Below are 25,585 nucleotides of genomic sequence, written 5' to 3'. Positions count from 1 at the left end.
AGGTCATGATCTCAGGGTCCTGGGATCGAGTCCCGCATCGGGCTCTCCGCTCAGCAGGGAGCCTGCTGCTTCCTCCTCTCTCTCTCTGCCTGCCTCTCTGCCTACTTGTAATCTCTGTCTGTCAAATAAATAAATAAAATCTTAAAAAAAAAAAAAAAAAAAAAAGAAAGTAGAAATGTGGTTGCCAGGAGCTAGGGGGATGGAAGAATAGGAGGTTAGTGTTATATACAGAGCTACAATTGGAGAAAAAGATGAGAAAGTTCTGGTGACGGATGGTGGTGATGATTGCACAACAATGTGAATGACCTTAACTATAAAGTTAAAAAACTGTACAGTTACAAGAACTGTACAGCTACAGAACTGTAAAGTTAAAAATGGTTAAAATGTAAGTGTTATGTATATTTTACCACAATTTAAAAAAGAATAATTGTCCTATGACTTATAGAAAGAGTGAGAACATGCATCCCTTGTTCTCTGACTTTGGTGATTCTTTTTTTTTTTTTAATAGTTTGCATTTTAAAGATTTTATTTATTTATTTGTTTGTTTGTTTGTTTATTAAATCACAAGCAGCCAGAGGCAGGCAGAGAGAGGAGGAAGCAGACTCCCTGCTGAGCAGAGAGCCCGATGCGGGACTCGACCCCAGGACCCTGAGATCATGACCTTAGCCAAAGGCAGTGGCTTAACCCACTGAGCCACCCAGGTGCCCCAACTTTGGTGATTCTTATATCTGGTAGCCTATTAAGCCAGCTTTTCCCAGATTAAGACATGAGAAGAATATAGGGTCGACCTCCAACATAGGACCCTGTAAATGTAGTCAACACCTAAGAAACCACAAGTGCACAAATATCCAAACCCAGAATTTATAGCAAAATAGACAGTTGTTATACAGTGACTACAGGTTTATTTATACAAGTGTAAGAAATGAAAAATAGGGATGCCTGGGTGGCTCAGTCGGTTAAGCGGCTGCCTTTGGCTCGGGTCATGATCCCAATGTCCTGGGATCGAGTCCCATATCGGGTCCTTGCTCTGCAGGAAGCCTGCTGCTTCCTCTGCCTCTGCCTGCCACTCTGCCTGCCTGTGCGTGTGTGCTCTCTCTCTCTTGTCAAATAAATAAAAATTAAAAAAAAATCTTAAGAAATAAAAAATAAATCAAAGTATTATCTGTCGAAAAGCCAGTTAAGGATTATATAAATTAATCCCTAAAGAGATAAGTCCCCAGAAAAAAAAAATGAGTGGCCCATGTGGAGTGGATTTCACATATCAGTGTCAAGGCTGCATAACACACCTTTATAACCTGAAATTTTAAAAATCATGTTAATTTGCATTAAACAAAGCAATTTTTATATACTAAACAAAAATGTCACAATTGACAGTACTATACAATGAACTGGTTTTCTAGTGGTCCAGAAAGATGGGAAATAAATCCCAAGAACCCTTTTTCAGACAGACTGGAGAGGGTAGACTCTGGTTGTCTGGCATGATTAAAGGCTATGTCATAGCTTACTAGGGTCTACACTTGGGAAGCTTCCCCCAACAGTCTCCTATATGACTAAGGACTGGAATAAGAGTGACAGCTTCACAAAGGGGATAATAAGAGATAAAGCTTTTTCCTAGTATGTTAAAAGACTCCAGAAGCCAAAACTTAACTTCTCTGCTATCTATCCATCTAATTTTCATGAAGAGCAATTTATATCATCTAGTAAGTCAAATGTACCTTTATTTTTACCCTACCGAACCCTAAAATAAAGGCCAGGGTGTGGTGTGGACATAAGCCTTGGTTAGGATCACAACAATCCTCACTCCAAATAATCGGTTTAAGTTTGGGCCAAGTTCATCAACAATATGAGGACAGGGTTCAGGCAAAGTCGGCTGCCTTCTTGCATTTTAGAAAGACTAGCATTTCTCCTGACCCTAGTACATAGGTGTAAGCAACCTCTGGGTGGGTAATGCCACCAAACAAAAGCAACACCTTCAAAGTGTCTCTCAGTGACTAGAGGCAGCCAGACACTCAAACTGCCAGTCCTGAATTACGGCCTCTGAATGGTGAGGGCTTCACATTTCACTGATCAGGGCACAGCCCAATCAGAAGACAAACCCCTACACTGCCAGGGACCAGCAAATCCGCTTTCTTCCAGAGTGCACATGACTGAATGTGCTTCTGTCCATCATCTGGGTCATATATAGTTCAATGCGAGCTGAGCAGACAGGGCTGCAAGGAAATCTGGCGCGGTTCAATACCTCGTCTAGCCTGGGTTCCAGTATCTAATTTTTTTTTTAACTGACAAACTCATTTCTCTACCGGGACAGGATGCTCTGCTGGCTGGAAGTTCCATTTCTACAGCAAGAATCCTATCTGGAAACACAGAAGTTGTCCTCTAGCCACAGCAGCTCGAACTTTTTTGATTGTTGTTGCTGCTTTCTCCCATCACCCCCACCCCCTTTTGACAAAGATCCAACTGTAAAAAGTCTTACGTAACAGTTCAGGACTACTTCGGTTCTTTTACTGGGTAAGCACTTTCAATTTTTTTTTTTAAACTAAAAACCATTTTAACATTGAATCTGTTGAGAAGCTTAACTAAAATCTTATAAGTAATTTGTGTAGTGAAATACTGTCAGTGGATTTTTTTAGTCTCATTTCTGCACGTGCTCCTTTGTTCTCAGAACAGAAGCTTTTTATACACACCCCATAACGCAGCTGGAGAGAGTTATGAAGTCAGTTATTATAAGGAACACAAAGGTTGTTTTGCATTCTTTGCCTTTAGATAATTAATTTTGTATTTGTTTTCTTAAAGCAGAGTGGTTAAAAAAGGGAGAGATTCACAAAAGAATAAACTGTTGGAGAAAAAAGTTTGAAGTTCTTACCACCTTTTCTATCTGTAGTTTTGTGTGGCCAAACACTTGTGCTGCCTGGGGCGGTGGGGGTAGTGGCAAGCGTAGACAGAGAGGAACTAAGCCAGACATGGACAAAGGCATGAGCCAAAACCAGACAGTCCTGGCCGTTCGATAGGCCAGCAGTGGGTGAGACAGGTCAGCCAGCTGCAGGGGCGGGAGGGGCGGGGGGAAGGGGCATGGATGTGTGAGGTGCTCATGCGTGCGATCGTGACTAGATTCTGAAACTGCCAGCCATTTTCCCAGCTATGCTTTGTGCAGTCTAAAGGAATGCATCTCCTCGGAAGCAGTCTTGCCAGAGCCCAGTGATAGCGAGGAGTGTGATAAATACCACAACATATGGAATCAGAAAATACCGGGATCTGGGGTGGGCAAGAGGGAATGCAGAGGGTGTGGAAATTTTTTAGTGATCTGGAATGTGTTGAGTGACAGGAAGTGCCCCAAGCTTCCCCCCCGCAACTCTTCTCAGTCGCGCCTGCTTTTGTCTAACTCTTGTAATCTACACACTACTGCTTACAAAGCTGTCTGAGTTTAAGACAAAAAGAAACATAAAAGGCTCTCCTTTCCACAGTACCTGCAATATGGAAGGAGTGTAAAAAAGCATGGCCCTTCTGGCCTATGGACATTTTTTCAGGTATACAAGGCAAAGATAAAATAATAATTTCCCAAGGATAAATGAGAATTGTGACTTGGGTCTGGTTTCCAAATCTGATTTTAAAAAATTCTGATTCTGCTATACTTACAAATGCTTAAGTTGGTTCTTAATTTGAATAAGGCTTGTTTGTTTGGTTAACATACTGCCTTTGAAGTTGTTTCTATTTTCTTTGTATTAATTTGGAGTTTGGGGGGAAATGCAAGTAAGTAGAATGCACACACACAAAAAGGATCTTTCCCTTCATTGGTTAAAAAGCATTTTTAAGGGTTGGTTTCTTGGAAAAAGCAGCTCGCTCTTTCTCATTTTTGTATGTATGCTATAAAGAGAACTTTATGCCATAATAAATGCGAGGTAGAAAACTTTTGACAGAAAATAATACAGTGTTTCTAGGTGAAAAACAACTTAGCATTTTCCCAAACTTCCACATTATCAACAGAAACACTAAAACTCAGTAGAAAAGTAGCCAAATAACTGAATGGTTAACTCTACTTTGGGAGGATAAAATGGAAAATTAAGTATGAATAGAATGATACTTGGGAATGTTTCTACCTCCTACCATAAAGGATGTTAGTGGTCAGCCTAGGAGTTAATCTTTCCTAGTGTGGCTCTGAGCCTTCATGCCGAGCAGACATTATTCACATGACGATTCGAAAAGTCCATTCATATATCTCACTACCTGGATTTGAATAGAAACCAGACAGCAATTCTTTAGTTCCAGCCACCATTCGCCCCACTGGACAATAGCGATTTGTTAGCACAGAGTCACAGGCTGTGGGACACAAAGCTTGGAGCTGCAGAAAGATGGGGGATTCAGAGAACAGGAAATTACAGGCCCGATGCACTCCTGGCAGCTCTAAGAATACCAAAAAAAAAAAAAAAAAAAAAAAAAAAGGCAACACAGAGATGCCATGTTTAAGAACTACTTCTAGCTTTTTAAATCACCTCCAATGTCATAAAAGCTCTATTGTTGGAGTACATAAAGTCACGAGTCCCATGTGCTCTCTTTTCTCCCTATAGGGAACTTCAGTCAATGCCCTGGCACAGTCAGAAAAATCAAAAGCATCCAGAGTTGATTAGTTGTAAGCTTTGATAGAAAGAATATTTTACAAATAAAATGCCAGAGGAAAAAATATGCTTAGTAACACAAGTAACACATAATAAAATCAGTATCTTTTACAAATTATTTCATAAGACCAACCAAAATAAAAACCAAATGTACTAAGACTATAGGGAAACAAATTTTTCTTCAAAGTATCATATAAAATCTATTATTTAATTCAACCAGAAATTTCTTCAGATGATATGTATCAATTTAAAAACAAATCTTACATAGTACATTTCTGAGTTGAGTTGTATTTTCCAAAACAAAGAGCTAAAAACAAAGCCCTAAGGATTTATTTTGGCATATTAGAAAGGAAAACTACATTTTGTTTTGTTGGTTATCAAATTATTGTAGTTCTATGACTAAATTTAGAAACTGCCTCTACTTCCCTCTCTTTACACCTAAAAAATAAAATTAATGGATATTCTAAGTGAAGGGGAGATGTAATTCTCCAATCTCAGTCAATGAGCACAGGCTCCCATCCAGGTCCTCATGTTGCAACCTGAGTACCAACAGGCCAGAATGGTGTCCATTTCAACAGGAGGAGACCCTACACAAGGAAGTTATAAATGGTTTTGTTCTTCAGCCTTTCTTCTATGATCCATTAGCAGACATTAAACCTAAATGATATCATACCTAAAATATTCATCAAATGAGATCATGAATGATCAAAAAGTGCTTTGGAAACACGAACTGCTCTACTCTGGTCCCATGGCCTGCTAAATTTAATGCTGCTGGAAAACAAATCAGCAACTTTTAAACTACCAATTACTGGATCTCTTCAAATTCTATCATTACCCACCAAACACAAGCATTAGTTATAACCTCAAGCTGTGCTGCTGTCCAATACAGTAGCCACCAGCTATATGGGCTATTTTTATTTGAATTTAAATTAATCAAAATTAAATAAAATATTCATTTCTTCAGTCATGCTAGCCGCATTTCAAACTCAATGGCCCCATGTAATTAGCAGCTATCATACTGGACAGCATAGATATAAGATATTTCTATCAGAAAGTACTACAGGGGGTGCCTGGGTGATTCAGTCAGTTGAGCATCTGCGTCGGCTCAGGCCGTGATCCCAGATCCTGGGACTGAGTCCTACATCAGGCTCCCTGCTTAGTAGGGAGTCTGCTTCTGCCTCTGCCTCTCCCCTCCACTCATGCTCTCTCTCTCTCTCTCTCAAATAAATCATATCTTAAAAAAAAAACAAAAACAAAAGTACTACTAGACAGATTAGACTATGCTCAATCCAGAACACCTATCTTCAACTACACATCCAGCTGCACATGAAAAAAATTAATCTCTAAGTAAAAAATATAATGACAAGTATGACAAGGCAGCTAGCACCATGATACTTGAGACATGCGTCAAAAAGCATTTTGATACTAAAGGTTTCTTTTTTCCTTGCTCCATAATAAAAAGGTTATGAAGAAAATATTAAGGCAGTAGTGGCAGGCAGGTAAGAGTGGCCAGAGTAAGTAAAATGTTCCAGAATGGTACTTAGTATCAAAAAGTTCTTCCCAGGAGCACCTGAGTGGCTCAGTCAGGGTTAAGGATTCAACCCATTTTTTATCAACTCAGGTCTTGATCTCAGGTTAGTGAGTTCAAGGCCCTCACAGGACATCATGGAACCTATTTAAAAATAAAAAATAAAATTAAGAAAAAAGAATGTTCCTCCTAAACATATGAAGCCAATAATTCTATGGTTTCCTTCACATAACTGTCATGGATAATATAGAACAGCAAAGAACAAGGGGCTAGAAATCAGTCAGACCTGGGTTTGATTACTAATACCCACCCTACCATCTACTGAGTATCAGGCAAATTAATCCACCTCCCTGAGATTTAGTATCCTTATCTACAAAATGAAGAAAGAGCCAACCTGCACAAGGAATGGAAGGAATCACAATAAAATATTTATTAAAGCATCCAGAGTAAGGTGCCAGGCATGTAGTGGGAATTTTTAAAAGGGTAGTTATTATTTATTAATATATTTTCCCCCTAGATCTTTATAATGTGACTCCTTGTAGAAGACAAATATTATTTGACACACAAAGCAAGCTGTCATAAACAGGTATCCTAAAATACTAACATGGCCATTCAGTAAACGAACTGGGAAAAAAATGGAATAAAATTTGTATGCTAGACAGCTTTCCCCAGCCAATATGTGACCACGCTGCTCTATGAAGCCTGGCTTTTTTACTAGAATAATCTCAAGTCATACTTAGCTCAAATAACCTGCAAGGTCCCTGTGTGTTCAGACTCTTAGTATTTATGGATGTGGGCTTAAGTTTTATATAGAAGGACAGTGTTCTATAGCTAAAAAGTAAACTCTACCAAGGGAGGCATACAGTGTTGGGTGAATATTTTTAAAAAATGGCTTCCGAATGGGGAACCTGATACCTGTTCAAGAAAATGGAAAAGATTATTATATATATTTTTTAAGATTTTATTTGTCAGAGAGAGAAAGACCACAAGCAGTAGGAGTGGCAAACAGAGGGAAAGGAAGAGGGAGAAGTAGGCTCTCTGCCAAATAAAGAGCCTGATGCAGGACTCAATCCCATGACCCTGGGATCATGACCTGAGCCAAAGGCAGATGCTTAACTGACCGGGCCACCCAGGTGCCCCAGAAAAGGTTATTTTAGAAATGCAATTCTCCTTTGCTGAGATGACTGAACCACAGAGAAAAACTGCAGATAAAAATCTCTCATTCAAGTATTGGACTGAGGCTTTTTTCAAGGAAAATTTAAGTAACTCAGATTATAATAATAGTAATAATGAACTGGTAAAACATCCATTGCTTTATTGCCTTTAATTATTGTGAACTTGGTATTGGTCAAGACCAGTTGCAATGAGTGGTACCTCCCCAAGGCTTTAGTGGTTTAAAAAAAAAACAAAAAACTTCCAAGTGATTTCTTCATGACCACGTCTTAATTTCCAAATCTACCATTAAATAAACTGGACATGATAAACATGGATATGAGGTTCTTACTTTTTTTTTAAGATTTTTATTTATTGATTTGACAGAGAGAGATAGCAAGAGAGAGAGGGAACACAAGCAGGGGGAGTGGGAGAAGGAGAAGCAGGCTTCCCGCTGAGCAGGGTACCCAATGCAGGGCTCAATCCCAGGACCCATCCCATGACCTGAGCCAAAGGCAGTCGCTTAATGACTGAGCCACCCAGGCACCCAAAGTTCTTAAATTTTGATATCATTTTCAACCCATTCTACGTCTGCTAGGTGTAAGAACAATGGGTCTTAATGTCAAGTGAACATGGGCTGGAATCCTGGCTCTGCTAATTATTTACTATATAAGGCTATTTACAGCACAGGCCATTCTCTGTTTAAATTTTAATTAAAACAAACCTGAAGATGAAGGCTGTCAACACTGCACAAAGAGTTTTAGGTCTTAGAAACATAAATATTAGGGGCACCTGTGTGTGCAGTCGGTTAAGCGTCCAACCCTTGGTTTCGGCTCAGTTCCTGATCTCAGGGTCATGAGACTGAGGCCTGCATCGGCCCTGAGCTCCGTCCACAGTCTGCTTAAGACTCTCTCTCCCTCTATCTCTGTCACTCCCTGACTCTTCTCTATTCTCTAAAATAAATAAATAAATCGGGACACCTGGGTGACTCAGTGGGTTAAGCATCTGGGCTCAGGTCATGATCCCAGAGTCCTGGGATCAAGTCCGCACTGGCTCCTTGCTCAGCAGGGAGTCTGCTTCTCCCTCTTCTCCCTTTGCCTGCTGCTCCCCCTTGCTTGTGCTCTCTCTGAAAAATAAATAAATAAAATCTTTAAAAATAAATAAATCTGGGGCGTCTGTGTGGCTCTGTGGGTTAGACCGCTCTGCCTTCAGCTCAGGTCATGATCTCAGGGTTCTGGGACTGAGTCCTGCATTGGGCTCTCTGCTCAGCGGGGAGCCTGCTTCCTCCCCTCTCTCTGCCTGCCTCTCTGCCTACTTGTGATGTCTCTCTCTGTGTGTCAAATAAAAATATTTATAAATAAATAAATAAATAAATAAATCTTTTAAAATAGAAACATAAATATTAAATAACTGGACTGAATAGAGGATAATTACCTGAAAAGTGAGGTAGAACCTCAGATTTTATTATAAAATGTAATTTAATATTTATAATGTTATTACATATATAAGAATAATTTCCTTAAATTAAGAAATAATATTTCTTTTTGGAATAAGATTTCCACTGATTCTTCTTGGTGATTAAAACAAAAATATTGAAGTCCTAAAGTACTGCCCCCACAGACTTCCTGGGTGACTCAGTAGTCAAGCGTCTGCCTTCATCTTAGGTCCTGGGATTAAGCCCCATGTTGGGCTCCCTGCTTGGTAGGGAGCCTGCTTCTCCCTCTCCCACTCCCCCTGCTTGTGTTTCCTCCCTCGCTGTCTCTCTCTCTCTGTCAAATAAATAAATAAATAATGTTTAATAAAATATGTCCCCAATCAAGAAAACAGCCTCCTGCAGGTAAGGGAAAGAAAATTTATTACTTTTATTTTATTTATTTTTTGTTTTATTTATTTCACAGAGAGAGAGAGAGAGACAGCAAGAGAGGGAACACAAGCAGGGGGAGTGGGAGAGGGAGGAGCAGGCTTCTTCCCACTGAGCAGGCAGCTGGAACCATGACCTGAGCTGAAGACAGACACTTAACGACTGAGCCACCCAGGTGCCCCGAAAATTCATTACTTTTAAAAACAAAGCCATAGAAGGAATTCCTGGGTAAAATGTTTTCCTATCACATCTATAGATTTATTTTGAAGTTGAAAATAATCCAGTAGAACTAGAAATAGTAGGGGTTTCTTAATGCCAGATAACTGAAAATGTTGACATGCCACAAAACCTTTCAGAGTACAGAAAGTAGTAGATTTAAAAAAAGAAGAAGAAGAAGGTGAAGAACTATAAGGGAGATAGTGTGGTGTAGTCAGACATCGAAAAGGTAGATTTGTCTCCAAGAAACAGGCTGGATTAGACAGAGGACATCAAGTTTCAGCTTGGCTGCTACCTAGCGATAACTAGTCATTTCTGAGTCCTTGTTACCAGTAGTGGTCCCAAAAAACCCATTCATACTAGAGGCTAAAGGGTAGACAGCACTTAGAGGTGAGAAATTTGGATTGGCCGAGTGTATTCAAATTCAGTCTCTGCAAAGCCTAGTTACCATCAAAGGTTTGAGTGGACTGCTTAATCAGGTAGATTAGACAGACAGACAAGAAAGACAGTTAAATAAAGAAAGATAAAATAGATTAGACTGCAAGGATTTTCACAGATGCTATTAGCATACATAAAGAAATCACAAAAGATAACCAAAGGAAAGGCTCCTCAGCAGGCAGGTGTTTCTGATTTCTTACTAAATGCTGATCAAGTAGAGCCTTCTTTTTTTGTCATTCATCCAATAAATTTGAAGTTCCCAATATGTATAATACACAGACCTAGGTTGAATGATGAACAAAATAGATATATCAGCTGCCCTCATGAGGCTGACAAAGCTCATGGCCAGAGCTCCATCATTTAAAAAATGGTAGAGATCTGAGAAACTCAGAATGAACCTAGTGATTTGGGCAAGTGCCTGGCCATCTGCTGAAGCTGAACTAACACAGTCCATAAGAATACGGAAGAATGTACTCTCAGCTGTGTTTGATTCAAGCAAAGAGATACACTAAACTATAAGATCTTAATGGCTTTTAAACCACTAAGGAAATGAAATACCTTCAAACACATAGGCTGGTCTCAAATGACCAATACTCAGATCTGTGGTAAACCACTATCTCATGCAAAAACTCAGTCTCCTTTTGATGAATAAGAACAAGATAATTTCTGCAGGGGAGACTATAAAGCGGTCTAGGCATGGAATGACATTCCTGGAATCACGATACACTGGAGCATTAAATGTGATACATTCTGCCGTCACCCCCTTTCCTAATATTATGTATACAGCACTCAGCATTCCTTTAATGGCACATGCTATCACCATCATGATTACACAGCTAGTGTACTCAGAGTACTCAAACCATGAGTCAGCTAATTCTTAGCAACCAAGAATATTTGAGACATGCACAATAAGTGCAAAGAGAAAGAAATGCTAGAGTCACAACAAGGCTTCTGTAACGATTCATCTTAAAAACTAGAACCACTTATGCTTATAAGATGTCTAAATATTAAACTTTCTTCCAATTGGAATTTAGTCTTTGCTGTCATAGAACTATTAAAAAAAATTGCTGTTACCAGTGAAATAAAGTATATTCATGTACCACAACGGCACATTGTTATTTCCACAAAACCCGAGGTTCCTAATGTCCCAATCAAGAAATTCCCATTGTAGTTTCTTGACATTTACAGAACCTGAGTTTCTACCTAGATTTTTTTCACTGGTAAAGATTCAGTATCATTTATCTTTTGCTTTTTCTTTGTTCACTGGATATCAAAGTTAAGTGGAAAAGAGATCTAGCATATGTACTCAGAAGAAATTACACAATTACATCAAAAAAGAAGATCCCAATCTGATCATTTGTTATTATCACCTAGATTTTGGTGTAAGTACCTCCATTTGGCTAATAGCATTATATTGTGTCAGCCTTACTTCTCTATATAATTCTGTGTTACTGGAACAGAACAATTTCTTTTGCTTGGCCACTTAAGAGAAGCTTCTAGGCATACAGCTCATTCATTCAAAGGGTATATGTTGAGTGCTTAGCATATACAGCTCCTGTTCTAGGAACTAGATATACAATAGGAAACAAGACAAAGGTCCCACATTTGGGCACTGCAGTCACAAAGACTTGAATCCAGTCTCAGCTTGAGCACTCCCTGGCTGTGTGGCACTAGACAAATTTGTCTCTCTGAACCACAGGTGCCTCCTCTACAGGGAAAAAAGGTAAAGAAATATAACTTCACACAGCTGTTGTGAAAATTATATAATGTTTGTCAGTGTCTGATACAGTGCCCAGAACACCACAGATGCTTGACAAGTAGTAGCTATAGTTTTATAAACACCTATTACTATTATCCATCCTGCTTTCATATTCATCTATGATAATAACTCTAGTTTTTTAAAATAACAGGTTTCAAAGGCTTACGCGTATCTAAAATATGTGTTTCAGGTGTTAACAGCTGGACAAAATAAGCCATTTATAGATGAAATGCTACTTCTGCTTATTAAAGAGCTCCTAGCTCCATACAGTAAATACAGCATAGCAAGAACATAAAAGAAAAATACTCTGAAGCTGGCATATCAGTAGTAAAATGGAGGGTCACCCTCACACCAATTTCAAAGGGTAGGACACTTTATCACTAGTAGTAATAACTACTTCACCCAATTCAATCAGAAATTGTACAGAAGAAACATATTTAAAAGATTCAGAATATCAAATCTACCATAGCTATCAAAAAATGCAAAGAAAGCCTGTTTTTCCTTTAAAAATGATTACAAAAGGTCTCATAAAGAAAATTCTCTTCAGGCAAATTCCTAGCTGACTGCAGTTATATCTTATAAAATAACTTATTTTTCAACTTACCTTACTGGAGATAGACTGGGGAACAAAAAAAAGTTATTCACAATCCAAAAACTGTTATTCACAATCTATCTAAAGAAAACCACTGTCAACATTTAGTAAATTCTCTCTAGTCTTATTTTATAGTTAATATATTAGTGATTTAAAAAAAAATACTGGCAGTTTTTCTGTCATTATACATGTAATACATGACCTATATAGAAAATCTACATAATAAAGAAAAAGATAAAGAAAGCTTGTCATCTACAATTCCACCGACATATCTTGATATAGTTAATTGACAATGGAATCAATTTTCTATAGTATTATATTCTAATTCGTTCACATGTAAGTATTTTTAAAAAGTCATTAAAATGGGGGCACCTGGGTGGCTCAGTCAGTTAAGTGTCTGCCTTCAGCTCAGGTCAAATAACCAGGGTCCTGGAATGGAGCCCCACACCGGGCTCCCTGCTCAGTAGGGGAGTCTGCTTCTCCTTCCTCTGCCCCTACTCATGTGCTTGTGCTCTCTCTCTCACTCATTCTCTCTCTCAGATAAAATCTTAAAAAAAAAAAAAATGAAGAAACATATGCATCCAATAAACTTTATTTTACTTTGTTTTTTTAAAGAGTTTATTTATTTATTTGAGAGAGAGAGAACAAGAGAAAGCATAACCAGGGCAGGGGAGAGGGAGAGGCTGGCTCTCCACTGAGCAGGGAGCTGGATGCGGGGCTCAATACCAGGACCCTGGTATTCTCTATGGTATAAATAATACTATAGCAAACATATTTATATAAAAATCATTCCTGACCTTTTTTTTTATGGTCTGACCAATCTGTACTCCTACCAACAGGGACTGATAGCACTTGTCTCACCCTAAGCTTACAAACACTGAAAATGTGCTGTAATTAGCTGCCACCCAAATAAAATAAAGTTTTTGTTTGTTCAATAATGAGAAAAGATTTGGGGTTTTAAGATTTATTTTGTTGGTTATTTATTTTGAGAGTGAGAGCACGCATGCAGAAGTGGCAGGGAGGGGCACAGGGAGAGAGACTGGAGAAGAGAGAATCTCCGGGGAGCCCAACACAGGGCTTGATCTCAAGATCCTGAGATCATGGCCCGAGCTAAAGTTAGACACTTAACAGACTGAACTACCCACATGCCCCAGGAGAAGAGAGTTTTAAAGGAAAATTTAAAGGAAAATTCAAATAGCGGAAGAAAGTAGAAGACTCTCCATAGTAAAATAAAACAGACATCCATAAACATGCTGAGCAGTTGACAGAAATCCTGAAAACCTTGCAACAGGACACAGAGAAGTTTAACATCAGTTCCAAAAGCCCCAGAAACAAAAACAATCTATTCAAAATAAAACAAAAATAATCTCATGGATGTGTTTCATTACTTGAAAACAATACCATGAATCAAGAATCAGTTCCACCTTTGGGATAAAAATGAAATGGACAAATGTGCTGATAAATTAAGATGCACAAAACCATTATTATCACACTGAAATTATTTTCAAATTTTAGGAGCAAAGATATAAATACGGATATGTATTTTTGATTTCCCAAATGTAATAGAAAATTCTGTAAATTCTTACCAAGAAGATAACCAAGAATATAATTTATTCAGAAAATCTCTATGGAAGGACAACTTTGTTTCAGATACGGTACGTGTAAGAAATCCAAAGTTGTTAAGAAAAAAAAGCTTGCCTTTAGAATCCTTCACAATGTGGCCCTCTAACATTATGTAATATTTGCCCTGCCTAATTGTTGAAATACCACCTTTCTTAGGTGGAAAAGGAAAAGGAAACCCTTTCAGGACACTATACTAAGTGATCAACTTAAAAATCAAAATTCCTGGAGAGGGGAAAAAAAAAACCACACCTGAAGTCATATAATCCAACTGAATAGATTCTACTCACATGGCTTCACACCAGCACACAGTAATGTTTACCCAAGTACCTATGGTCAAGAGGAATTCAAATATTGACAGGAAGAAAAATGCCTTCTACTTTGCACAAAATAACTAATAAAACTATTATCATTTTTCATTTCTTTGTAATTTCTCCTGTAAATCCTGAATTTGAGTATTACAAGAGAGATTTCTCCTTAACAGAAAATAATGTCCCCAGTTTCCTGCAGATGTTTGTACCACACAGGAGTGAAATTGTCACAGTAACTTCATTCTCCAGAAATAAAAGCTGATCAGCTCAATGTGAAAAGTCAGACTTCTGAGAAAGCTCTGTGTCTGCTAAAAGACTTTGATACTTGCATATACCTAAAATGCTGCAGAAATACACCCTCTCCCAAATAACAGCAAGTAACATTTATCAAGGGGCTACCATTTATCAAACCTTATGCAATACTTTTTTTTTTTTTAAGATTTTATTTATTTATTTGACAGACAGAAATCACAAGCAGGCAGAGGCAGGCAGAGAGAGGAGGAAGCAGGCTCCCTGCTGAGCAGAGAGTCCGATGTGGGGCTTGATCCCAGGACTCTGGGATCATGACCTGAGCTGAAGGCAGAGGCTTAACCCACTGAGCCACCCAGGTGCCCCTATGCAATACTTTTATAAACATGTCATTTCACAATAGAAACCACCAAAAAAAACCCCGATACTCTTATTAGCTTCTATTTTTTACTTATTTTTAAATAAATTTTATTTATTTGACAGACAGAGATCACAAGTAGGCAGAGAGGCAGGCAGAGAGAGGGGGAAGTAGGCTCCCTGCTGAGCAGAAAGCCCAAAGTGGGGCTCAATCCCAGGACCGTGAGATCACCACCCAAGCCTAAGGCAGAGGCCCCAACCCACTGAGCCACCAGGTGCCCCTGTTATTAGCCTCTATTTTATTGATGAAGATACTGAACTTGGAAAGAAATTATCTGTCCACTGTTAAAAGTGCTAGGAAACAACAGAGTCCAGATTTGAACACAGATGAATGGCACTTAGGAACCTGCTCATTCCACTACTGCAGTTTGATTTTCTATGGTTTGGTGGGACTTTCTTATCTTTTAATTTTTTCCTGTCAAAGACTAGATAAAATTTTTTCTGCTCCTGACTTTGAAAAGAACTAGCTTCCAAAATGACAAGAACATGGGGCAGTACAACGCAATTTCATATACAATGAAAACAGATTTCTGGGATGTTAGCAAGTATACCCAGTCTAAATTATGCATGGAACTTCTAAAAATAGCTAAATATCATTATTTATTAGGCTTAATTATTTAATTAGAAAAATTATTTAACTAGAAAGAGTAGAAAAACTATATGATTTCTTTTTTTTTTTTTTAAAGATTTTATTTATTAATCTGACAGAGAGAAATCACAAGTAGACAGAGAGGCAGCCAGAGAGAGAGAGAGAGGGAGAGGGAAGCAGGCTCTCTGCCGAGCAGAGAGCCCGATGCGGGACTCGATCCCAGGACTCTGAGATCATGACCTGAGCCGAAGGCAGCGGCTTAACCCACTGAGCCACCCAGGCGCCCCTGAAAAACTATATGATTTCTTTAAAAAATTTACTGAAGTATGAACAATTTAGTCTAATTTGGAGAAATACAGTATTTGCTAAGACACTACAGTCTCCACTGCACCAATGCTCTATGCCAATATTTTAATGCTGTTTGTAAGAATTTATAATATCTTAAAAGAATCCATCTTTAGATTATCATATATGAATGCAAAAAAAAAAATTATCATATATGTAAAGCAAAATTATCATTAATATTAAAGCATTCATTCTGCTTTACAAGTTTCTAGGGACGCCTGGGTGGCTCAGTGGGTTAAGCATCCGCCTTTAGGTTCAGGTCATGATCCTGGGGTCCTGGGATCCAGCCCAGAGGCCAGTTCCCTGCTCAGTGGGGAGCCCACTTCCCCCTCCCCCCTCCTTGTGCTCATTCTCTCTCAAACTCTCAAAAAAACAAACTAAAACAGTTTTTAAAATTTGTGGCTACCTTTTGATAACATGACTAGGATATACCAGATAAGACCCTTATTTTTGGGCAGACAGCAAAATGTGGAGGAAAAAAGCACAGACAGTAAGATAACAAGGGTTTAATCAAATTAAGAAATTTCTAACTAAAATTCTCTCGGTGTCAGTTGCCTTAGCTATTAAAAGGGAAAATAATAAGTTCCCCATACAGCCAAATGAAAGCCGTAAATGACAAAGTCCCTAGTGCCCAACACAAAGTAGTATTCAATTATTGTTAGTTCTCTTCCCTTTAGGGAGTTTTTGTTTTTGTTTTTTCTTTGTAAGGGTCAGACAGATGTCCAAGTCTGCTGGTGAATAAGGCCTACACAGGAACAAGACTGCATTGCACAAAACTTATGATTAGAAATCACTTGGCTTCTTAGTAGGTTTGGCATTAGGCTTTTGTTACTCCTTCAGTCACACGCTTTTTTTAAATCAATCATTCAGTAACAATACAATTTATTCATTCAAAGAATCACTGAGAACCTACGTAGCAGCAAACTAAGCACAGAAATGCCTTAAACCTCAAAAGCAGCTCACAGTCTAGTAGCAGACACAAACCTTAAACAGACAACATGGTGCTCTAAGTGTATGATAAAGGAAAGCCCAGGATTATGGAAGTCCCAAGTAAAAGCTCTTAACCTGGTAAGGGGAAGACAACTTGGAGGAGAAACATCTGAGATGAGTCTTGAAAGATAAACAGAATTTGTAGAAAAGAAAAGAACAAGATAAGGAGCTTTTCAGGCATAAGGAATAACATGAGCAGAGCACTGCCAGGAGAGACCAAATCATATATTCAAGAAACCATATATGCAATGCGACTACAGCTCAGGGGGAATAAAGAAGGCTCATAAGGCAGGAAGGGGTTTCCTTTGTCAAGCTCAAGCTGTGATACTCATTCCAGATGTTTCAGTAATTCACTAAACTTGTGAAAAGTGGGTGACTTCAGTCCCATTTGAGAGTCTAATGTGGGAGTTCCTCCTCAATCTAAATAGCTTAAAAAAAAAAAAAAAAGATCATACAACATACTTTGTTTTATGACGGGTATGTGAACTCCAAACACTAGCTACTTTCCATCCAGCAGTCAGGAAACACTGCTTGAGGGACACCTGGGTGGCTCAGTCCGTGAAGCCTCTGCCTTCGGCTCAGGTCATGATCCCAGGGTCCTGGGATCCAGCCCCCCATCCGGCTCCCTGCTTGACAGGGAGCCTGCTTCTCCCTCTATTCCCCACTGTGCTCTCTGTCGCTATCTGTCTCTCTCTAATAACTAAAATTCTTAAAAAAAAAAAAAAAAAGAAAAGAAAGAAAGAAAAGAAGAAGAAATGAAAGAAAACACTGCTTGAGAAACAAAAGAAGTTATATGAACTGGGTAATTACTGAAATATGTGTAGCTACTCAAGATGTACAAACTTCTCTCAGAATTTTACCTTGTTGATTCACAGCTTAAATGCATAGCAGGCCCTCAATAAATAAATAAATTACAGTGTGAATGAGTGAGAGAGAGAGAGAGAAGCCTTTAATGTATTCTTTATTAAAGTGCCAAGTGAAACGAAGACTTTAAAATAAGGAAAATTCCCTATCATTTTTTCCCCCTTCATGTGAATTTGGTCAACGTATTTCTTAAGTTTCTTTTGTTTTCAGATCAGACTATTTTTAGTTGAGAAAAGCTCTAAAAATGGAAAGTCTGTATTTTATTGTCAAATTATTACATTCTGACATTAAGTCTCTAAGTTAGTTCCATGCAGGGGCAGCTGACAAGCATAGTAAGCTTCAGTCAAAGTCATGATTCATTCATGATTCTCCATCGACAAATACTGGCTGAGAAGATAAAACAGCATGATCAAGGAAAAAACTTAGAATGTATGAACCAGAGAGTATATCTAGTTTGGGAGCCATGAGGAAATGATGTGGCTTAGGAAATAGTTTATTAGGGCCTAACAGTGAAAACCATGTCAGGTTAAAGCATTTAAATTTTATCAAAAGATAGTCAGGGCATCAAGTTCTCAAGTCAGATATGCATTTAGCCACTGGGTGGAAGACGAATTAGAGGTGGGCAAGACTAGAGGCAAGGGGGCCATTTGGACCGTTGCAGTCAGATGAAAAGACGATGGTTTTGACCACCGTGGTGGCAATAAAGAGGTCACTTGCTGGAACATGTATGAACTTTGAGGACATTATACAAACTGAAATAAGCCAGTCACAAAAAGACAATTCCTGTATGATTCCATTTATATGGGTTATCTGAAAGTAGTCAAATTCATGGCAACAGAAAGGGGAATAGCGGTGACCAAGGGCTGGGAGAAGGGAAAATGGGGAGCTGTTTAAACCTCACAATTCTACTCCTGGCCAAAAGTACTACTGGTTTGATATGACTCCCTCCAGATCTTTACCGTAAATACACGGGAAAAAAAGTAATTCTTTAAGGCCACTCTTAAGTGACTAATCCAAAGCCATTAACTAGAGATGGTATTTTAACCCAAGTCCTTGACCCTGATGCTTCCCCTCAAACTATTTAACCAAACTATTGCCTAGCTTTTAAAAATAATAAACTTGTTTATTCAAGTACAAACATACAATAAAACACAATTTATCTCCAATGTATATATAGTTCAATGAATTTTTTTTAAAAGTGAACACATTTGTGGAATCAACAACTCCCAAGTCAGGATTAGAACATCAGTACTTCAGAAACTTCCTCTACGCCTCCTCCCAGTCATTATATTCTATCATTAAAAGTAAACACCCTTCGACTTCTATCACCACAAATTAGTTCTGCTTGTTTTTTAACTCAATATAAAGGTAATCCTACATTATGTAATCTTTTATGTCTGGCTTCTTTTGTTCAACATACTGTCTAGGACATTCATCAGTGCTGCTGCATTTTGTAATAGTTTGCTGGTATCACTTCCATATGGTATTCCATTTTATGGGTTATACCACAATTTATTGATCCACTCTACTGTGGAAAGATACCTGTTTCCAGTTGGGGACTCCTACAAATAATGCCGCTAGAACATTCTTATACATGTCTTTCAGTTCATAGTTTACCCATTTTTGTTGAGTATGTGCCCAGAAATAAAACTGCCTATGTTCAAGTTCCATAGATATTACTTAAGAGCTTTCAAATGTTTCTCTCAATTTATACTCCACTTCGGCTGACAGAGATTGAGTAGTTGGGTTGTTCCCACCAACACTTCAAGTAGTCAATTTCTTTGCTATTTTAATTTTAGCCATTGAGGTAGGTATGCATTACTACCTCATTTTTTTAAATTTTCATTTTTCTGATATCTAATGATGTTGATTACCTCATGTCAGAGTGACAGATCTATATTTGGGAGTTAGACTTATCTTAGTGACCAACTAGTTTGACAGAAAGAAGAGATAATCTAGAATGACAGAAAAAAAGACAATTAGGGAAAGAGAGAAAGAACAGAAAACATAGTTCTAAACCATTTAGGTTTGACTTTGCTAATGGGAGGGAGGGAGTGAGATATGAGACCATAAAGGTTCCACATAAAAAAATAATTTAAAATAAACAAAAATGTTCAATACCAACCATATCTTAGGGGGTAAAGAAAATAGATTTACAATCCCAAGGAGGCAAGATAAAGATAAACTACTGTATTTTGGAAACAGAACCTCACAGATGCTTAAGATCACCCCACTATAACTTTCGGAAATCCCTATGAAGATAGAAAGAAATCTCTAGAGTGATGAGCCCCAGCAAATGGAATTAAAGAAAAAGTCAAAGCCTTAAATAAAAGACCAAGTTCACCAAATGCCACGATATCATGAAGATTCAGTTACAGAAGAATCTTGTCTTCAGACAAGAAGTCCATCTCTGACACCTTTATGAGAACATGAAGTAGTAAGAAAGGCAAGGGTCATGATTAATCAACACAATATATGAGGATTAAGGATGAGGAACAAGAGTTGGCTCTGTCTTCCGGGACTCACCTCACAGTACTTCCTCTCACCAAATATTACAGGATAGTTAAAAGCTTGGGGTCTGGAGTCAGGCAAACCTACGGTCAGATCTAAACTCTGTCCTCCTCAGCTATCTGACTCCAAGCAAGTGACTTTCTCTATCTTTGAGAATAACAGTAAGGGTTTACAGAGCTACTGTGAACAATTACTGAGATAACACAAGTAAACTACTTAGTACAATGCCTGACCCATACAAAGTGCTCCACAAATGTTAGCTGTAAAATGGGACCAGTTCACATATCCGTAAATTGAAAAGAAATAAAATGACATATGGAATGCCTAGATACACAGGAGGAACTCGAATGCTAGAAAATTAATGCCCCTTACTTTTAGGGAATTCTTTATCATTCAATGTCAAATTGAGTATGAAGCTGAAAGCGCACTCATTAAGAACACAATGGGTCTGGAAGTCCTGAGTTCAAATCCTGACTCTGCTGTTTATTAATTGTATGATCTCGGGCAAGTTATTTACCTCACTATGCCTACCTGTTTTCTTTCTTTCTTTTTTAAGCTCAGGGCTTAAACTCATGACTGTGAGATTGAGACCTGAGCTGAGATCAAGAGTCAGATGCTTAAGTAACAGAGCCACCTAGGTATGCCCTGCCTTCCTGTTTTCATCTGTAAAATGGGAAAAATAATAAGTACCTATCTTATCGGGTTGTCATGAGGATTAGACAATGCTTCTTTTAAGTACTTTACAGATAAAGCCCTAAAACCAAAACCTGGAACATAAGCACTATGTGAGTATTAGCTTTTCTTATTTTAATAGCACATGTTTTATCTGAGACTGTTTTCCATCAAGGAAATGAGAGAACTAGTTTGTATGAAAGCAATTTAATATTCTTTTTATGGTTAAGAGAAGCCAAATGGAAATACTCATATACTCATCCTCAAAAATTGAGGGAGGAGTGGTTGAAAGAAAAACAAGTTAAAACACAGGAACTATATCATAACTAAATAAACGTGAACTCATCTATTCAGAAAGTTATGACCAAAAAAATGTGCTATCTGGTTCTGCCCTAATTATGCAAAAATTCAGATGAAGGAAGCCTACTTTCCACAGAAAGAAGGGAATCACTTTTCCTAGTCTTACTTGCATATAACCAACATATCTAGAAGGACTGATGCAACTGCTTATTACTTTTATATAAAGCAAACATCACTTAGAACAGAATAACCAATTCTGTAAGACTTCTTAGGAAAGTCTTCCTGCATTATACTAGCATTTTCTTTCCACACTCAGAAATCTTCATCCCTGAATAAGTCAGAAGAGGTATTTAAAGAGGCAAAAATGCAAGCAAGTAAGCATACTTTAGAATTGGAAAGGAAATCCCATGTTTGTTCTTAGAAGGTCAGGAAGTCAATCCTGTGCATTGGTTTCTGTAGCTAACTTACGAACTGAACGAAATACTAAAACGTATCAACAACAAATAAAATGGGTGAATTGTAATTTATCTGTTTAAGAGTCTATGCCTCCCAAGGCTATGGGTCTCTTGAAAAAAGATCTTATTCATAACCAGTCTCTAGTACACAGCCTGGTACACATGGAAGGTGTTCAATAAATGGTGACTGGATATAGTCAGTGAGCACCTCCCTCCTTGGGCAAGGTACTATGTTAGGTGCCAGAGAGCCCATAATGGTTCACTTATATTGATGCCAAATGTTTTAGACTATTTAAAAATTAAACAAGGCCAGATTTGGTTAAGAAGCTGCAGCTGCAGTTGCACCTGCTCTCATCCCAGCCTTATTCCCACAGCAAGGCTAGACTCTTCTGCATGCTGCTGGAGCAAATCAAGTATTTCTCTCAAATGATGGAGAGTCACTTCACATGCAGCTCTGATATGGTGTTCTTTCTGCGCAGCAAAGGATGCAAACTCCACATTCTCTGGTCATAAAAATATGATGGTTAGCAAAAGCAGGTGCTGAGTAAGCTTGGTACACTTACAAATGAAGTCTTGCCATCTAGAATTCTGAATTGAGGATGCCAGACTGAAGAACATCTGGATCTGCTCCTCTGGCTTTGAGTTTTCTCTAAGAGAGGCCAGGAAAAAGTATACGGTTGCCAATATGTGTATGGGTAATTGCATACTCAAATACTTTACCTTGGATAAGAGTCCAAGACTTGGCAAATGGATGGAATGTAGCACATGGGTCTTCCTGAATACAGAACCATGCAAGAGAAGGGTTTTCTTGCAAAACAGAAACTAGGCAAGGTGTGAATTGCCCCTCTGTGTCACATTTTGGAAGAATCTACCCAGGAGAATACCCAGTTAGTCCTCCCTGACTAACTCCCAGGAGGGAGGAATGCTCAGGAGTGCATGAGAGGCAAAAGAGCACCATTACCTCAGAAAGCACTGAGTTTATCAAACAATAACTCCTTATTTCCCTACCCCCGAAGAGATAAATATATGTGACTATAACTCGGTACACACCAAAAAAAAAAAATACTGAGCTGCGGACTCTGGCAGACAGACGGTGTTGATACTGAACAGTGTGAGTTTTGGCAGCTGCATTATGTACTCTTTCAAATTCTTACATCATTACTCCCGTAAGGGCCCTGTACCAACTTGGCATGGGTTCTAATGTGGTTTGGAGAGAGAATTTCTTGCCTTTTTAAAAAAGATGACCTACAAATAGCCTTCTTTCATACAATAAGAAAATGAAAATATTTCTTTTTACTCCAGATTTTGTTTTAAAGGACAATACCATGTTGCTAAGTTATTAAGAAAGTGTCAGAAATAATTCTGAAATTTTAAAGACCATGCAATATAAGCTCTAGAAAGACTTCTAAACAGTACATGAATGTCTCCTAAGATAGTGATGATCTATTTGTGGCAATAAAGAGTCAGTTACAAAAAATGATAATTACCTTCATCTTTATACTGACATTGGCAGCTTAAGTACCATTTAGAGGCCAAGTATAGGGGGCCCTCCTTACTTCCTCCATGAGAACCCAGATTCTCTGGGTCCTCAAATGCAAAAGGAAATAGTAACATCTTCCTACAAGACAGTTCTCACAATATCAAGTACATGAAAAATCTTCAATAAGTATTAGGCTTATGAAAGACAAAGCCTTTAAAACTGGTGTTTAATTAGAACTACCATATACCTAAAAGAGCTAAGTGGGCTGGCTTTTCTCCAGTCAGATTCAAGAATGAAATAAAATTATATATAAGCTGGTTTCAATATCAAGATTGAATTTGTTCTCTTTAAACAAGTGATATCAGTAATACAAGACTTCATTCTCTATACTTCTCCAGTAATATCCAAGAAAAAGACAAAATTCCAAACCTGAAAAATGACAGAGTAAGGAAAAAAAAAGAAGAAGAAAACTTAGCGTTCATAAATTGATTTAATTTGACATGTTCAGAGTGACAGGGTTTTTTTCATTTTTATCATAAAATACTTTAAAACTTTCATGAAAACAGTAAATGTTTTATTTAAAAACACTAAAATGAAACATCACTCATGCACAATCATGATCAAGATTTTGCCACATTTGCTTCAGATATGACAACTATTTTATTTTTCGAGGTAAATTTACATATGGTAAGGTAAACAAATCTTAAGGTTAAGTATGATTAATTTTTACATATACATATATAACACATAATCATCAATCAGAACAAATTAGGAAATATTTATAGCAAGATTCTCTCATGTGACCTTCCCCCCCCCTACCCCCACCAAAGTGTCTATTATTCTGAACTCAGCATTAGTTTGTTAGGTTTTCCTTTTATCACTAATAATCAGATTAATAACCTTTACTCTTCTGTTTTCCTAGACTACAAGCGTCTATTCTGATTATACACCCCGTTAGAAAGAAGTTTATATAAGACTTTTAATATCAGTAGTAATAGTAAAAACAGGCCAAACACCTAAAAACCATAGTAAAAAAGAAGTCCACATATTTATAATGCATGTACGCCCACTCTCCCCAACTTTCTGAAAGGAGAAAAAGGGTGAAAATAGTAACATAGAAGAGACCAAAGGGAAAAATGGAATTCATTTGATTAAAATAAATTCAATTTGATTAAAATAAATCTTTAAAAAAGATACACTAGTTTTTTTAAAAAATAAGAAGATTATAACCAGTATACACATCTAAACCATATTTAAGATAATATTCAATGAAAATGTAAACCCTTAATATGTTAATTTTTATTGCCTGTCAGTGTCTAAATAAATCCCACTCCAAATACATTTTCTTTAAAGTTTACAAGCACTTTAAGGCCATGCTCCCATGCCCAGAAGCTGACAGCCTTCCTAAAGGAGCCAGACTTCTACACAATCTTAGCCCCAGTACACATCACAATTTGAAAAGTACCCTAATCAGCAGCTTTTTCATGGAGTCAAGTGCCTTCAGTAACTGTAGAATTCAGTATTTGAATCAAACAACACAGCCTACTTGATCTGATATATTCGACACTATGTACCACTGTTCAATTAATATGTTCATGTGACTGGACAACATATGACTAAATTATTTTTGTACATGAAAAACAGTGGAGTGGAAAAGAGTATCTGGGTATAGTGACAAATGCAATAACCACTACCTTATCAGAAGGGCTGTTGGAAGCATTAATTAAGATAACACAAAGAGGGGCGCCTGGGTGGCTCAGTGGGTTAAGCCGCTGCCTTCGGCTCGGGTCATGATCTCAGGGTCCTGGGATCGAGTCCCACATCGGGCTCTCTGCTCAGCGGGGAGCCTGCATCCTCCTCTCTCTCTCTGCCTGCCTCTCTGCCTACTTGTGATCTCTCTCTGTCAAATAAATAAATAAAATCTTTAAAAAAAAAAAAAAAAGATAACACAAAGAAAGGGTGTTACTTTTCTCACCTCCTCAGCAGTTCTGAGAAAGCAGAACTCAGACCTACATGGACTAAGCTGTGATTTAACAGAAATGCCCTCTCCTCAACCTCCATATCCTGGAGCAGCACAAATATTCTAATAGCCAAAACTTTCACAAAGGCATTTGTGAACCAAGTATCTCTGAAAGAGTTAAGAAATGAACCTTGGGGTAAATTCCTTTCATGAGTTTGCTTTCACATAACCTAGTTAAGACACCTTAACAGAAACAAAACTTTGAGAAGGTGGTAAGGAGGCCCCAAAGGAAAGAGCTCCAGTCCTAAGAACTTCCTAGAAACAAAAGATACGCTGGGGGCATATCAGGAAGAAAAATGCACGTGGCTTACCAAGAAATGATCCCCACTCTCCCTCCTCTACCCAAATCTCAAGTTTCCACTCAAGATGCTAGCTAAGCATTTATGGTTAGTCCCTTTTACAGAAGTTACTCTTCAAATAATCTTTTTACAGAGACTATACAAAAATAAAGCAATTATCATAACTGGCTGCTTCTGATCATTGTTTATTTTGAAGACAGTAATAATCACCTGCCAGTTACTGACTTTATTGTGACGGACATCTTACAGAAGATGCTTTGATCTCCAAATTGATTTATAAGCTGCAAACTGTTAAAAGGAGGACTGA

At 38.0% G+C, this 25,585-nt stretch overlaps 1 protein-coding gene and 1 long non-coding RNA gene across 3 annotated transcripts in view; one reads left to right on the top strand and one right to left on the bottom strand.

Moving 5' to 3' along the window:
• NR6A1 (nuclear receptor subfamily 6 group A member 1) overlaps nt 1-25,585 on the bottom strand; it is a 225,534-nt gene that overhangs the window by 117,924 nt on the left and 82,025 nt on the right. The gene's annotated exons all lie outside the window — the stretch shown is intronic.
• The window catches only part of LOC132025013 (uncharacterized), a 33,551-nt gene continuing 10,177 nt past the window's right edge, over nt 2,212-25,585 (top strand). The window contains exon 1 of the long non-coding RNA XR_009406386.1: nt 2,212-2,508. This is a non-coding gene — a long non-coding RNA (uncharacterized LOC132025013). The remainder of the gene's footprint in view (nt 2,509-25,585) is intronic.

The sequence above is a fragment of the Mustela nigripes genome, chromosome 9, assembly GCF_022355385.1.
Source record: "Mustela nigripes isolate SB6536 chromosome 9, MUSNIG.SB6536, whole genome shotgun sequence".
NCBI lineage: Eukaryota > Metazoa > Chordata > Mammalia > Carnivora > Mustelidae > Mustela > Mustela nigripes.
The sequence above is the reverse complement of the archived record's forward strand: the minus strand, read 5'-3'. Positions and strand labels throughout refer to the sequence as shown.